We start from the raw sequence: 15,766 nt of genomic DNA, 5'->3' as shown, positions 1-15,766 counted from the left end.
AACTTATACCTTGTTTTCGTATTTCACCTAAATCATTATCATACAATATAATATATGCCATATAGTTCCCTTAAATTTAGAACATTTCATATGATTCATGTTCACATGTCACATATTCACATAAGTATTTAAGTCGATAACACCTAGCTACGTAAATTCCTATTAAGGGTTTACCTAGTTCTTATTTCTTCTCATAGTCATATAGACACATAGATCCTTATTACTAACTTATATACATGTCCATATCATTGTATTTTACACCACATAGCTTATACTATTTTCTCTTGTTATTACTCAAGTCATTATTATCTACCTAGTTCATGATCACATAACTTATATCACAGAGTCACGTCATTACATAAATCATATCACATATACTGCTACCAACTATACTTATTTTCATGCATTCATAAATCAACACATGGAAATAGACTCATTGCAAGTCTAATTTCCATATAATCATATACTATAATCATATGCACTCACCTGAGCCTCACTAGCCAATACAAACACTTATGACTCTTGCACACTCTTGTAGCTTCGAATCGTCTTGAACTTGTCTTCGATCGATATCTACACGAATATACTACTTATATGAATATCGAAATTCGAATTGCTTATAACCAATCAATATAGCTTAAGCTAAAAGATCCACTTAATTTGGCATTTCAAACCTAATAGTATTGATACACATACTATAGTATCGATAACTACCCTCTTATGGTATCGATACTCCCCTTAGGTACCGATACCATTTTTACATTCTGCATTTACAACTTGATAATGGTATTGATACTAGACACTTGGTATCAATACCCCTTCAATCAGTACCGATACCACCCTTTAAGTATCAATACTTCTTAAAGATTTCATCCTTTTTTATCATATGGTATCGATATTGTTCCATTAGTATCGATACCCCAAGCTAAATTTCTACTCCGTTTGCTTTGGAAGTATCGATATTGGTTAACAGTATCGATACCCCATGCCCAAAACTTACTCCTTTAACCCCAAAAATCGACCATACTCAGTTAAATTCCTTATTTTACTCTTCTTTCAAGCTTTTAAACTCAGCCACACTTAATCAAATCAACTATTTTCACTTTAACTCATCTTAACCTCCCATATCTAACTTGCACACTTGAATTCAATAATCATGCCAATAAATCAACATGTTCCAAATTCGTTTCTAATACTTTAAATTTTTTATTCTAACCGATGACAAGTCAAATTCAATTTCAAAAATCCATTTACTCTTTCTTTCTCAACAATTCACTCAAAAACTTATTTTACTTAATCTCTCATAACTTGTTCATCTTTTAGTTTTTACTTATCTTAAAGCTTCCTTAAGCTTCCTAATACCCAAAGAATCAAAACCAACCTTAAAATGAAAGGAATAATCACTAAGAAGTATACTCACCTTATGCAAAAACCCACAGCGGAGAGGAAGAAGAAAACTGAAGAATACTCTGGATAAGCTTTCTCCTATTTCTCACATGTTTTATATCACTTAAAGAGGGGAGATAAAAATATTTCCTTTGAAAAGACCATAATACCCTTCCAATCATCCAACTTTGATATCAAGCCCTAAACAAAATTTCCAAAACAAATATTTGAACTTTTCAAGTTATTCATATTAAACCACTAAACTTTGAAAACTTATAATTTGGTCACTAGCCCTGTTTTGGGATGTTACATACAACACCTGATATCAATACCTAGTTAATGTTCTCTAAGTATTATAATTTACAAATTTAAATATAAATTTAAGAACTGATTCTTTAAATATTTAAAAAAATTGACTCTAGAATTCAAATTTATTTTAAAAAGGATATCCTTTATTCTTTTTGTCTAAGCGTTGGAATTTTTTAAACTTTCCTTTATAATTTTTTAATTAAGGGTTCATTTAATCCATAACTTTTCAAATAAAGCTCATTTGATCACAGACTTTTATATAAGAACTCATTTGATATATATTATTCAAATCAGGGACTCGATTGATTTTTAGATGAGTTAGAGGGGCCTATTTTATATAAGCCCTAAAAGATTTGGTGCGTGGAGCAGCGAATAACCTATCAAATCAAACTCATAGGAAACCCTATCCCTTCTCTTTATTTATTATTCTCCGCCATAATAATAAAGGAACAATTAAATTTAATATTTATGTTATATAAATAGTAGTAATTATTGGATAAATGGCATCTTTTCCGCTCTCACGCTTCCCGTTCCCAAATTCCCCAAACCCTAACCCTATCCCTATCCCTCTCAAATCCAGGATTCCTCATGAGAAATCCGCACCGCCTACCTTCTCCCCCTTCCCCGTAGTTCTTCCCCTCCACGAACCGTAGCTTCGATTCTCTTTATCCTTCGATTGGTAGTCCAGAGACCTCGGAAAAGGAAACTCCGTCATTCGTTCCACCAGGAAGGCTCTGTGGTGGAGGATCTTGGGACGCCGGGACGTGGGAGGTCGCCGATTTGGACGTACCATGAGCCGTTTTGATGCTCTCTTCGAACAAGGAATCCAAGCCCGATTTCCCCGATTCTACTTCTTCTGGTTCGTCGGATGAGAAGGTTCGGAGGATGCTATTAACCAGGTTGATCAGTTCCTCCGCGACGCCATCCAAAACCCCGTGAACGCCTTTCCAGTAAGTCTCTCTCTCTCTCTCTCTTAATTTTGCTGATAATTCACTAGGGTTCGTGGATTTGGGGTGATCATTGCATATTCGGTTGTTGTTGTGTCTCCCTGTGTCTGAACCAGTGTGTTTCTTCACTCGACATCCTAGTAGTTGTCTAAACACCTTTGATTAAGAAACGAATACAGGAAAGAAATAATTGTATTTTTGTTAACTAATCATGTTTTTGGTGTATGCTTTGATGGTGTTTAATAATTAATATCCTTAATTGCAATATTCCAATCCAGCTTTATTTGTAATGTTCAATTACTATGGAATACTCAACTTTGTATTGGTGCATTTGATTCCAACATTGCCGGTGACCTTTTTTGTAATTCATTATGTTACAATGAATAGAATGAAGTGTTGAACTGAGTAAGGCTTTGATTAGAATCTTTTTCGAAGATTCTTGGCCATTTATAATAGCATAAATAGATTTACTGTCCTTTAAAAGTTGGCTATTTAAGAATGCTTGTGGAAGGAATAATAAATTAGCGTTGATGGAACAAATTGAGAGTAGATCATACTGGAAATTGAATCTTAATATTCTGGGATTTTATTCATTTTACTACTATTGTATCTTCATAGATTTGTGGTCTGCGGCTTTCAATATTGATCCACTGTGTTGTTTATACTCGTAAACTGAGATGTCTCTGAATTTCTTTTGTTCAGTCCTGAGGATGGAACAGGATGTTGAAAAATTTATTCGTGACCCTACACAGCAGCAATTTGAGTTCCAACAGCTGCCTACATCATACTTAAGGTTGGCTGCACATCGTATTGCACAGCATTACTCATTGCAGTCAATGGTTTTTAGACAACAATTTACCTGATGGTTCTGGCTCCAGAATCATTGTTTGTAAGACTTCTGAATGTAGGCTTCCTCGGATCGCCTGGCAGACATCCCTGTAAATTTACCATCAGAAGACCCTGGTGTTGTTAAGGTGGCAATTAAACAGAGGCCCACAGAAAAGGTCTCAGCTTGTGAACAATTCAAATTCAATTCTATGAAGTCAAATAGCTCCAAAACTGTGGAAGAAAGAAAAGAGGAGTATAACCGAGCTCGAGCTAGGATATTTAATGCTAATAGTTTAGCAGTGGTTCTAGTGGAAAACCAGCAGTGAGCCGAGGTTGCAAGATGCTTCCTATATGGTTCCTCAGGGATGCCAAATGGAAGAGAAATCTGTTTCAATGGTTTCTGATGTAAATTCTGGTAGTGGTTTGATTGATTACTCTTCAAGTAGTAGTAGGTCAGCTAGAATTAGGACAGAGGAGGAGCCAATTGGTAGGAGCAAACACATAATAGGGTGGCCATCTTTCGGGATCATGAAACTGAGCGCAAGGATCCTGATTATGACAGGAACTACAATAGGTATATCCCTCTTTTAATATTTTGTTCCCTCAGGGCATTATATTTTTCTGATATGTTGCAGGGATTTCAAATGTAGCAGGATTCGTCGAAGATAACATTGAAAGTTATATCTGAAAAGGGAATAATTTTTACTGTAATGGAATAAGGCTTTAGAACAATTTCACTTTGCTTTTCAATTTTGAGGGAATGGGGTCTTGATTGCTAAGTCTCATTTTTATACGAGAAATGATTCTGAATGTACCTACAATTGTTAAATCCCTCTGTTTATAATATTTGTTCCCTGCAGGGTATTATATTTCTGATTTGTTGCAGGGGTTTCAAACATAGCTGGATTCATTGAAGTTAATATCCCCCCCACCCAATTCATATGTTTTTGTTATAGCTTCTCTACATTGTTATTCTCAATCTTTATGCTTCAAAGGCCTATTTTCCCCTAATCCTTTCATAATTCTCTTTTTTTGTTCAATTTCAACACTCTTGGTTCATTATCATCCTTTTTGTTTGTGATACCTTTCAATATATGTATGGCAAGTTGGTTTGGTATACTCGTTTTCTTTGGAAAGGAATGAAAAGTGATTTACCAGTTAAATACTAGTTGTACATCTATTAATTAGAAAGTTCAGGGATAATTGGTAGAAGTAAGCTTCATTGGGTAAGAGGAAAGGATTGATAGGACTAACTAAAATTTGAGCCTTTATAAGAGCTTTTTGTTTTCACCTGTCTTACATGGTAGGAATATTTTTGTTTGGTAATAGGTTGAAAGGTGTTGGGGGGACGGGTATCTATTTTTAGGTAAAAATTTAAACAATGTCAAATATTTCAAATCCACATGCTCTGGTGAGATCAATGCTGGATTGATCTATTTAATTTGTATTTCTTTTTTCTATTTCATGTTTATAGGCTATCTGGGTATTGCAAATCCATTTCTCTTCATAAGCAAAGAGTTTACGCTATGATTTTTTTCTTCAGGTACATGCAAAGATTTGATCCTGGGTTTGGATTCAATAGTGGACCATACACAATGCAACCTATGTACCCCTACAATTAACTACAACACTGAATTTCCACAACTTGGATATACTCATCGGCCTCAAATATCTACTGAGCACCAACCTCGTCCTCTCCGTCAACATATACCTGGGCCCTGGGTGGCTCCACCAACCGCTGCAGGAATCAGTTATGGCCATCCTGAAACAATGATGCCACCTTTTAATCCTCATGTTGGCTCACGCTCCATCTACCATATTTGCATTCTTCTCAGTATCCTCTTCAGCGTCCTGGAATGCCATTCATCCACCCTCATGAGCATGTACACCAGCCTTTTTCACAGGTATAGCAACTTCACAACTTTCCTTCCTAATGTCAGTAACTGCAACCCTTCTTGGTTCTTCTGATGCATGCTTTTGGTCACATTTTTAGTTAATAGTTTTTCATCATACTTGCAGCATGTGCAGTGAACAAAGAAGTTCCCCCGCTATGTTTTAAAGTGAATGTTGAAAGTTTTATTCTATATAGAATAATTATAATTATCAAGTATGATAGTGCACTATCCCTTCCCCTTCATTTCCATTCTTTCTCTATCCTTATTGTACATTGATTGTTCACACGAAGATGAAAGATAGACCAATGAAACATACAGTAAAACCTTTTGTAAACCAGATGCATTCATCTCATTTTATGCATGGTGGAACTAGCTTGAAGATGCCTAGTCCCTGCATATATTCAGAATTTATATGTTGACCTAGTAATTATTCCTGAAGACTGAGGGCCTTGTTATTAATTGGATAAAAGCCCGAGTTCCTGCATTTTGTCTTGGGAAAAAAGGTGGGGGAACAAGAGAGAATAGCAAGGAACAAAAATTGAAAACAATATTTCTCTTTGGTTTACAGTTCTGATTTTTTGGTCTTTGAATCATTGAATTTACACAGCCTCATCAACATCAGCCTGATGCTAGTTTTGGATTAGCCCGGCCCCAGTGAGGGGCTTGGGCATGCCTGCACCCTGCCAGTAGAACAATGATCCGAAACTGTTGAATGATGTCGTTACGAATTATCTAAACTGGCAGGAGTGCAGGCATAAAAACCGGGGTGAGCGGACATGGTTCTGAAGGAATATGCATTGACCCCCTACCTCACTCGGTTTATCTTGGAGCTTCTGTAGCTCTGGCAAAGGTTGAAGAAGCACATTTGGTGTGGCATATATTCATTGCCATTGATGATGATGATGATGAGGAAAAGTAGATGAGACTTGTTGGAGCCAAGAATGTAATCACTCATCAATGATGAAGGTAGTGCTCATCCCATTCATGCCTATATTTCGAACTGTGTTTATTCTTTTGTGGCTTTTTTAGGTTATCATCCTTGTGAATGTATCCAGCATCTCCCGTTGTGAATGGGTTCGCTGAAATAAAAGCCGGACCACATTATGTACCATATGACTATTTGATCCTTCCACATTTTGAACCTCTTTGATTACCATCAGTATCTGTATTCTTGATTTACTTGCATACGTTTTCTGGGCGAGCTTAGGAAAACAACTAGTGTCTCCGGTGGCGACTTTGCACGAGCGACGACTAGCACATCTATGCCATTGTATGTATGGTAGAATGCTTATGCTCTCTTTGAGAGAACATTTACCAGCATCACAAGAACAACTTCCTGCAAAATGGATAACCTTGTGTAGAATTTTTCTTTTTATAATAAATATGCTTAACCAGTCTTTTAAACCATTAAAGTAATTTGGTTTATATAAGATTTACTTATGCAAAAAAATATTAATTTATTGGATAAATTATCTATTTAGTAGTTAAATTATTATTTTTGATTTATTATAATATTTAAACTTTTAATTTTTTTAAAATCATTATCAAAGTTTAATATTTGTTTCAATTTAGTGTCTGACTGTTTGAATTTACCATTGTTTCATTTTAATACCCTTATTTAAAATTTTACGTTAAATTCCTAGAAGATTGACTAAAAATTAATAGTTTAGGTATAAAGTGCATTAATGTTTTAACGATGGGTTTCGAAATAAAATAGAAACTAAATATTAAGTAGGATTTTTTAAAAAAAATAAAAGTTTAAGTATTAAAACGAACAAAATCTAATACAATTTAAATATTAAATATACAATTTACCCTAATTTTAGTTTAAGTGTTATATTGTACGAGTCATTTCTAGATTTATTTTGTTTGAATATAAAATACATTTTGATGATTTAGTTTAATTACATTTTAAAATGATTTACCCTAATTTATCTTTGACTGTGTCATACTTGTTGTAATAGTGGTAATATTTGAAAACATCAAAACAATTTTATTTCATAACATAGTGGTAATCTTGTCGAGTGATCCATCTAACCTCGGGAAGATTCATTATCTGTAAGTTATTTCTCGATGGGAATCAATTTCTCTATGCCAGACGAGTTGGGCTAGCTGAAAGCCTTGAGTAGTTTCGATCCCTGAATGTTTGTTATTGTCTTTGTCTGAGATTACTGGCATTTTTGCAATTTGGGTGTTGTTTCCTTTGGAAGTTCAGCAAGTGAGATTCCATTTCTTAGTGCTCGCAGTCGTTCTAGTTCAGGGTGTTGTTGTGTATCGTTTTGCTGTTAAGTTTCTTTCCACTGGTTTTGCTGTATGCGTTTGGTTCCCAATTAGGCATCTATTCAATTTGTCGATTAGTTTGTGTTGGTTTCATTTGTGCTAGATTGGGGATTGTGCTAGGGTGGGGTATGGTATGAATGTTGTTAAGTTTTGTGTATAAGTTCCTTACCACCTTAACGTACATTTTTTTTTTTATTAGGGTTAGGGTTTTTTTTTAATGAAGTCTTTGAGGTGGTGTAATTTGTTTATTTTTAATACAAAGTACCACTCTTTAAAAAAATTACAATTCGAGAATAAGTGTTGCATTATTGCCACTCAGTTAAAAAGAGTCTGAAACTGAATTTGCTTCCTACATGTGATTAATTTTGATAAAAAAAACTTAAATCAAAGAAAATATCGAATAAATAAATAAAAAACAAACGAAAATAATATTACTTAAACCAAAGCCATTTAATTTTTTGGTTATCCAATTTAGAATGAAATTTCAGGAGAATTGCATGAACTTGAAATGAAAATAACCCAAACTGTTAACGCAAAAGGAAACAACAATAACCGATTGAGAATCAAGAGATGGCTAAAAACACATCATTCTTAGTGGAGGAATCACTCAATAGAAGAAGCCGAGTACCTTCCCACCAGCATTCTTCTGGCTTCCTCATGGTCCATTATTCCAGCACATGTAGTCGGCACAATATACCCAAACTTCATTCAAAATACGAATATATACGTCAAACAAAACATTATAATTCGTACGAAAACATTTCCATAAGAAAAAAGGACGAGTCTAAAATAACCGATTAAATATAAGATTAAAAAAAGACGGAAATCGATTGTAACTGAAGAACTTATCAAAAGCGTAACTATTTAGATTAAACTGGGTAACATTTTATGTTTGAAACAAAAATTATTACATTCTAGTAGCAAATCAAGTAAATTGCATAATAATTGTGAAGCTTCTTAGCGTAGACAGGTAAGTTTTAGATTAAAACATGTTGCAATGTAACTTTCTCGGTTGTAACCAAAACTATTACCGATTATATGACTTTTCAGGTTGGACAAAGTAACATTTTAATTTAAAACTCGTGCAAATTAACTTAGGTTAGAAAGCAGCACATCAGAACTACACAAGAGAAAGGGGGAAATCTAATGAGTTTTCTCAGCTAACCTGTCTAGAAGGAAGTAACCTAGCAGTCCAACCCTCAATCTCCTTCACTCCTATGTCGAAATGAGGACTGATAACCCCGCACTTGTTAAGCCTTCCATTCAGTTCAACCACGATTTTACCAGCTCTTCGGTCATCAACATATCAAACTCTCCGATGTAACCTGTAAATGGCGATATAAGCATGTCGAACGAATGAACGGTTGAATGCAAAGAAAAAAATGGGTAGAGATATATATCGAAAGTTGAAACGAACCATGCTTCTGCATGACCAAAAGGAACTTGATGATTACTTTTGAGGAAGGCCTGATCATGACCTGACGTTTGCCCTCTTCTCTGCATTGTACATGCTCTACAGTGCATCATTTAGAACGCTGACCCTCACCTACTCCTACTGCTGTGGATTTTACATCAAATCAAGCATTTATTTATAGTTTTTAAGAAACTAAAACAACTAAACACGTATCATGGGCTTCAGGGGCGTGGGTGTGCAAGGTGGGTGGCCGTGTCAGGTTTTAAAAAAATAGGGCTTTAAAATCGAGTATATTTATTAGTTATTATTAATAAGCATAAAAATAAAGCATCAGAATTGAGTATATCTATTAGTTGTTGCCATTAATAAGCATAAAAGTAGGGGTCCCGAAATCGAGTATATCTATCAGTTGTTGCATTAAGAAACATAAAAATAGGGGTCCCGAAATCGAATATATCTATCAATTGTTGCCATTAAGAAGCATAAAAATAAGAGCCCAAAATTGAATATATTAAAAAATAGGAGCTCATTTATAAGAATTTGCACAGACCTCCGACAACTTAACCACGGCCCTGATGGGCTTGATTAGGAAAACGGGTGCTGGGAAAGAATTAGGTATTGGGATGATATTGGATTAATTAGGGAAATAGGGTCGTTTCTACAATGCATGCGAAGTCATCGGCAAATGAAACTGACTTTTGGCAAAGTTGTCAACGGCTATTGGCAACTTTGCTATTTTTTTCCCTTTTTGCGTTTTTAAGACCACATTGAAAGAAAATAGAAGTATAGAGACTAAAATGAAATTTTATTAAAAATAACTATAATAAAATGAAATAGTGAATTTAGGACACTCAAAATTCACTTTATGCTGATTTATTAAAAAATATATTTTAATCTTCCACTTTCACTTTTTAACAATTTGGTACCAAAAAAAAAAAGACAAACCAGACCCAATAAAAATACACCATCCACCCGAAACCCAATCCGGGTTTAGGGTAACTTCACCCACCCAAAACATCTTTTGAGATAAAAACCCCACCCGCTCCAGCAAAATATATAAATTTTTAATTTTATCAATAAAATAAGGACCCAATTGAAAAAATTGATATAAAGAAGGGCATTATTGAAATTATCCATAAATACATAAGGCATAATTATATTAATTTCAAGTCTAGTCGGAATGTAAGATATTTTTCAATCTAAACCTAAATCTGACCCAAACTTATACTCTAAGGATACATTTGGTTCGCGAAATCTTACATTACCAAAGGAAATATTTTTTTTTCCGGAATTGTATTCTCACGTTTGGTTCACATAATCTTACATTACCGGGAAAACTCTTTTCCCAATAATAACATTTTTTGGTTAAAATGGTGGAAATGTCATTACCTCCAAATTTTTAGGTAATCTTATATTCTCACCACTTTGAACAATAATACCCTGAATTATTTTTATAATGATCATTCTAAATTCTTATTTTTTATATTTTACTAAAAAATATAAAAATAATAATAATATACAAAGAATTTGATTTACTAAAATATTAATAATTTTGAGAATTTAAAATATTTTATATTTTTAATATTCAATATTTTACTATTTATAATTTTTTGGATGAAAAAAATAGTATTATTGTGATGAAAAAAATAATATTATTGTAAAAATATAATTATTTAAAACAATATTTTATTACTATAATATTTTTATATTATATATAAATAAATATGATACTTACAATATTATTTAAAAATATAAATTTAATATACTAATTATATTAATTATATATTAAATATAATTCCTTCTTAAAAATTAGATAGTATAACGATTAAAATATTTTTATAAATTTTCATTCAAATATTTATAAATTAATATTAAAATTTAACTTTTAAAAATATATCATAAAGATAATTTGATAAAATATACATTTAAATAATATTATATTCCTCCAATCAAACACTGAAATTTTACATTCCTGCTAAACAAATCAAACAATGTAATATAATATTTTCATAGTAATGTTACAGTAATTTTACATTTCGTGAATCAAGCACTCTAAAAACTTAAATGACCTTAATCCACTTTTTTTTTTAAAAAAAAACCCGACCCAATATGATCGGATTCAGGTCCTATGATCATACCTTTCCCCCCTAATTTTACCCTTATCATGCTTCTAACAACCACCATTTCCCCATAATAATAACAGTATTTCCAGTGACAGAACCTAGCACTGGAAAATATGTTTAAGAGCACCAAAGATTTTGAACCTTTGGAAACAATGAATTCTTAAACTTTCCCAGAAATCCAGAAACATGAACAACGTACCAAATAAGAATACAAGTGCGATCTAAACCTAATCAGACAGGTAAATAAACACCAAGCTTTCTTTGCAATTCAATGGAAGAGCTGATAAATAAGAAGAAAAAAAAGAAAACCCCACAGATCTTCAAGTTATAGAGAGAAAGGGTATGAGTGTGTTGCTTGCCAGAAAGCAGAAACCGGCGGGCGCGTCTGGGGATTGAAGAGTAATGAAAGGAGAAGGCAAGAGCTTAGCTGATTGCTGGGTTTCGGCGTTAAGTTTTAATTTAGGGTTTTAGGGCTTGAATTTTAGTGGGCCTTTGAGGGATTTAAAGGCCTAAAATAAATCACACGAATCAATTTATTTAGAAAAAAAGTTAAAATTATCTTCTTTAAAATAATATTATATTTTCATATTTTATATGATTTAAAATAAATTAATTAAATATTACGATTTAATATTGGGAAAAAAACTAATGAACTTATATATGAACCTTTCAACACTCCATTTGTAGTCATTTATTTAATGAGTTTAAAGTTCTTGAAACGTTTTTGTTCACATTATGAGCGTGAAAAAAAATTAAAAATGGATTTTTAATTTTTTTTTTAAAAAGAAGATTTTAGAAATTTTCAATCCTACATAAATAAAAAAGATAAGATTGATGACAATTTTAAATTCTAAAAAATCAAAATTTTTAAAAGAATTTTCTAAAATAATCGAGAATCGAATCGAAACATTTAAGAAATGTTCTGACAAGTGTGATGGATGAATTCATCTGACATACATGATAAGAATGAAAGTGATGTTGTGGATTTTTTCCATTGCTTGACAATAGAGATCTATAAGGATAAGATAAAGTTATAAGATTTCGATGTTCTCTTTAGAAGACTTGAATTCGAGCAGTCGTGTCTACAGGGTGTATGTGCGTTATCAATGACTAATAAAGATTTTGAACAAATATTACCTTCTGATCACTCTCGACTATTCAAATAAAGAAAAATAAAAAAATACTATAGGGTTTAGGTATTTTAGAGAGAAGCATGGAATTATACAATTGTTTAGGGTATGTTTCTAGAGAGAAAAATTGTGGATATATGAGTTTGTTGTGCGGTAAAAGATATAAAAAGTAGATCAAAGAAATGTTTTGAAAGGGCTATGTTTAGTAGGTTGATGAGTTCGGTCCCGACCTAATCGGGTCGGATTTAAAAAATCGAGTTCAAGTCGAGTCGGGTTTTTTAAGGTTATGTTTGGATAGGGTTGGGTTTAGGGTGAAAATATTCGACCCGATCTTATAAAAAAAAATTGTAATTTTACCTTATATATTTAGGGATAATTGCAATAATATCCCTCTCTATATTTTTTATTTCAATTAAATCTCTATTTTTATTGAATAAAAATAATATTTTTAATAAATATATTATTTAGGGTCAGGTTCGGATTTTACCTAAAAAATTGGGTCGGTTCGAGTCGTGTGGAAGGTATACATTTTTCAGGTCAGGTTCAGGACGAGTGGAGGAATTATAATTTTTGGATCAAATCAGGTGGACCAAAAACCCGACCTGACACATGCCTATCCCTATACAATACATATTTTTATAGAGATAATTATTTTAATTCAGATCTTTTAAAAATATTTCTTTTTATTAAATTAGAAATGTAAAATTTGAGAAATTATGTCGTGAACGAGAGGGGAATACAATCAAGTAGAGGGTTATAATTGGAATGAAGTAGACGGTGTTGTTAATGAATTCGTAGTGGGTAAATTTGACAAATATAGTGTATCTCCTTAAAAAAAAAATACATGTTTATTATATAAAACAATATATGGATTTGATAAATGTAGTGTATTTCCTCGAAAAATATTTTAGTGCCTAAATAATTTTTACTAAAATATGTTCCTAATATTTTTTTCATTACTATTTTATGTGTCCGAACGTTAACCGCCATTAAAAATCACTGTTAAATGACACATGTCATTTATGGTATTTTGAATTTTTTTTAAAATATTTTATATTAAAAATAAAAAATGAAAAGGGTCGTCCCCCAATCCCCTTTTCCTTCCCCTTTTCCCCTCCCCTACCACGACCAACTACCACGGTCAAAATCTGACTGCCACGACGCTGACCAAACGACAAACGATCGACCACCACATTCGCTCAAACGAGCGATTACCACGATCAATCTAAGAGATTTTTAGGTTTCAAAACCCTAAAATGAAAATGTTCAATTACACTATTTTTGGGGTTGTTCGATTGATTGCGAAAGTATGAGGCTTTTTGTCGTCGGTGGTTGGTCAGTCACAAAGTTGGGTGTTCGTCGATTGCGGGACAAAAGGATTAAAATATAAGTTTTAAAAGTTTGGGGTATTTTTAATATTGAATAAAATTTGTTTTTAAAAATAAAAAAAATATTTTTTATTTTATTATTTTAAATAAAATTTCTAAAATTAATAGAACGTGATACGTGTCATTTAACTACCAAATTTAACGGCAGTTGACGTCTAGGCACCTAAAAATGTAATTAAGAAAACGTTACGTATATATTTTTAGCGAAAAAATTTTATGCACTGTAATGTTTTTCGAGATAAAGTTCAGACACTTATTTTTGTATTAAGCCTTTAAAAAAATGATACATGAACTTTTGTAATCTTAAATTAATATATAAACTTGAAAAATATTTCAAATTAGTATATGTGTTGACTTGATATCTTAACAATCAATCATGTTATTGATGTGGTATTGGTTGATTAAAATAATACAATTAAGTGTCATGTATCATAATTTGGTTACTGAAATACCATATCAATATCAAATACTAGTTTATAAACATTATTTAAATTTAGTATCAATTTGACATTTTTGTCTAAATTCAAATACCAATTTGTATAATAAGCCAAAATTAAAACAAGCGAAATATTTATTTGGGCAAACTACATGTTTAGTATCCTAACTATCTTTTTTGTTTTGTTTTGGTTATCTAACTAATTTTTTAAAAAATTTACTTTTGGTTTATTTGTTCACCTGTTGTTAAAAAATTAACCATGATGTTGATTCGTCACCATACAATCATGCCACATTTGTAACACCTTGAATTCCGGTCTACTATTTTCGGGTTTATCCGAGAGGTGAGTAGACCCTGTTAATCTCATTTTTTAATTCGTTGGACTTAATAGAGTTGGAATTTAGCCCATTTAGTCATCAAAAGGAGATTTTTGAATTTCCATTTAGTCATCAAAAGGAGATTTTTGAATTTAAAAAGATGAGGAATGACCTATAGTGTGATTTTCCCCATTTTTACAAAGATGAGCCCTTTATTCAAAAGGAGATTTTTGAATTTAAAAAGATGAGGAATGACCTATAGTGTGATTTTCCCCATTTTACAAAGATGAGCCCTTTATTTCACTCATCTTCTCCTCCTCCTCATTTCTTCATTCTTACTTGTTCTTATTCCTCTTCTAAGGCAAAGGCTAAAGGTGAGCCTTTTGAACCATTTCATGCTTCATTTTCGTCCTAAATTCATCTAGCAACCTTAGTTTAATGAATCAAAGTTTTGATTTAATTCTAACTAAAGAAAAATGGGGGTTTTCATCTAAAACATCAATAAAAGGGTTTGTGGCTAATCGAGGAGCTTCATTTCGAGATCCTAACATCAAGGTGGAGTATTTCTAATCCTTTGGAGCATTAAGCTTTCATAAATTTCAAATATTTGCAAAGATTTGTATAGTTGATCATATTAGGGTTTTAATATGATTTTTAAGATTAAAATACATTTTTGGTGTTAATAAAGTGTTTTATGACACTTAGAGACCTTAGTTAACTCTCTAAAACTTCAGTAAATGATTTGGAATCAAACTATGGCTTTTAGGATGGGTTTTAAGTGTTTCCCAAGCCTAAAATAACCATTTAAGGGTTCGAATATCGATACTAGATGAACACTATCGATACTAGATGAATTGGGGCAAAATTTGAGGATTTTGACTAGGAATATCGATACTGCCATGGGGAGTATCGATTATGCTCCTGTAGTATCGATACTCAGGGTGACAATATCGATACTAAGGCCTCATTTTCACAGCAGAATGCATTTTTGGTATCAATACTCATAGGGGTATCAATACTCATAGGGGTATCAATACTTGACCATAGGGTATCGATACTGCAAGTAGAGTATCGATATTACTCACTTTGGATGGTTAAATTTGACCCGTTTAAGCTCCATAAGAGCTAAGTACGATCCGTAATAGTAAGACTTAGTCTGTGAGGGACATAAATGACTAAACATACCTAGAAACACTCATAGGAGTAGGTTACGATAAATGTATCCATACTAAGCTTAATACTTTGAAGTATCAGGGATGTATATGGATAGTTGGGACCGAGGATCGTTACAAGAGTTATCCGTTAATCAGTAC

At 32.5% G+C, this 15,766-nt stretch overlaps 2 pseudogenes; one reads left to right on the top strand and one right to left on the bottom strand.

The window, feature by feature from the left end:
* The first annotated feature begins 2,195 nt into the window (after positions 1-2,195).
* On the top strand, positions 2,196-6,054 carry LOC120129526 (annotated as a pseudogene).
* Positions 6,055-8,252: 2,198 nt separating this feature from the next.
* On the bottom strand, positions 8,253-11,243 carry LOC120129525 (annotated as a pseudogene).
* Between the last annotated feature and the right edge of the window lie 4,523 nt (positions 11,244-15,766).

The sequence above is a fragment of the Hibiscus syriacus genome, unplaced genomic scaffold, assembly GCF_006381635.1.
Source record: "Hibiscus syriacus cultivar Baekdansim isolate YM2019G1 unplaced genomic scaffold, ASM638163v2 tig00110502_pilon, whole genome shotgun sequence".
Lineage (NCBI taxonomy): Eukaryota > Viridiplantae > Streptophyta > Magnoliopsida > Malvales > Malvaceae > Hibiscus > Hibiscus syriacus.
Note: the sequence above shows the minus strand (reverse complement) of the source record. Positions and strands in the feature narration are given on the sequence as shown.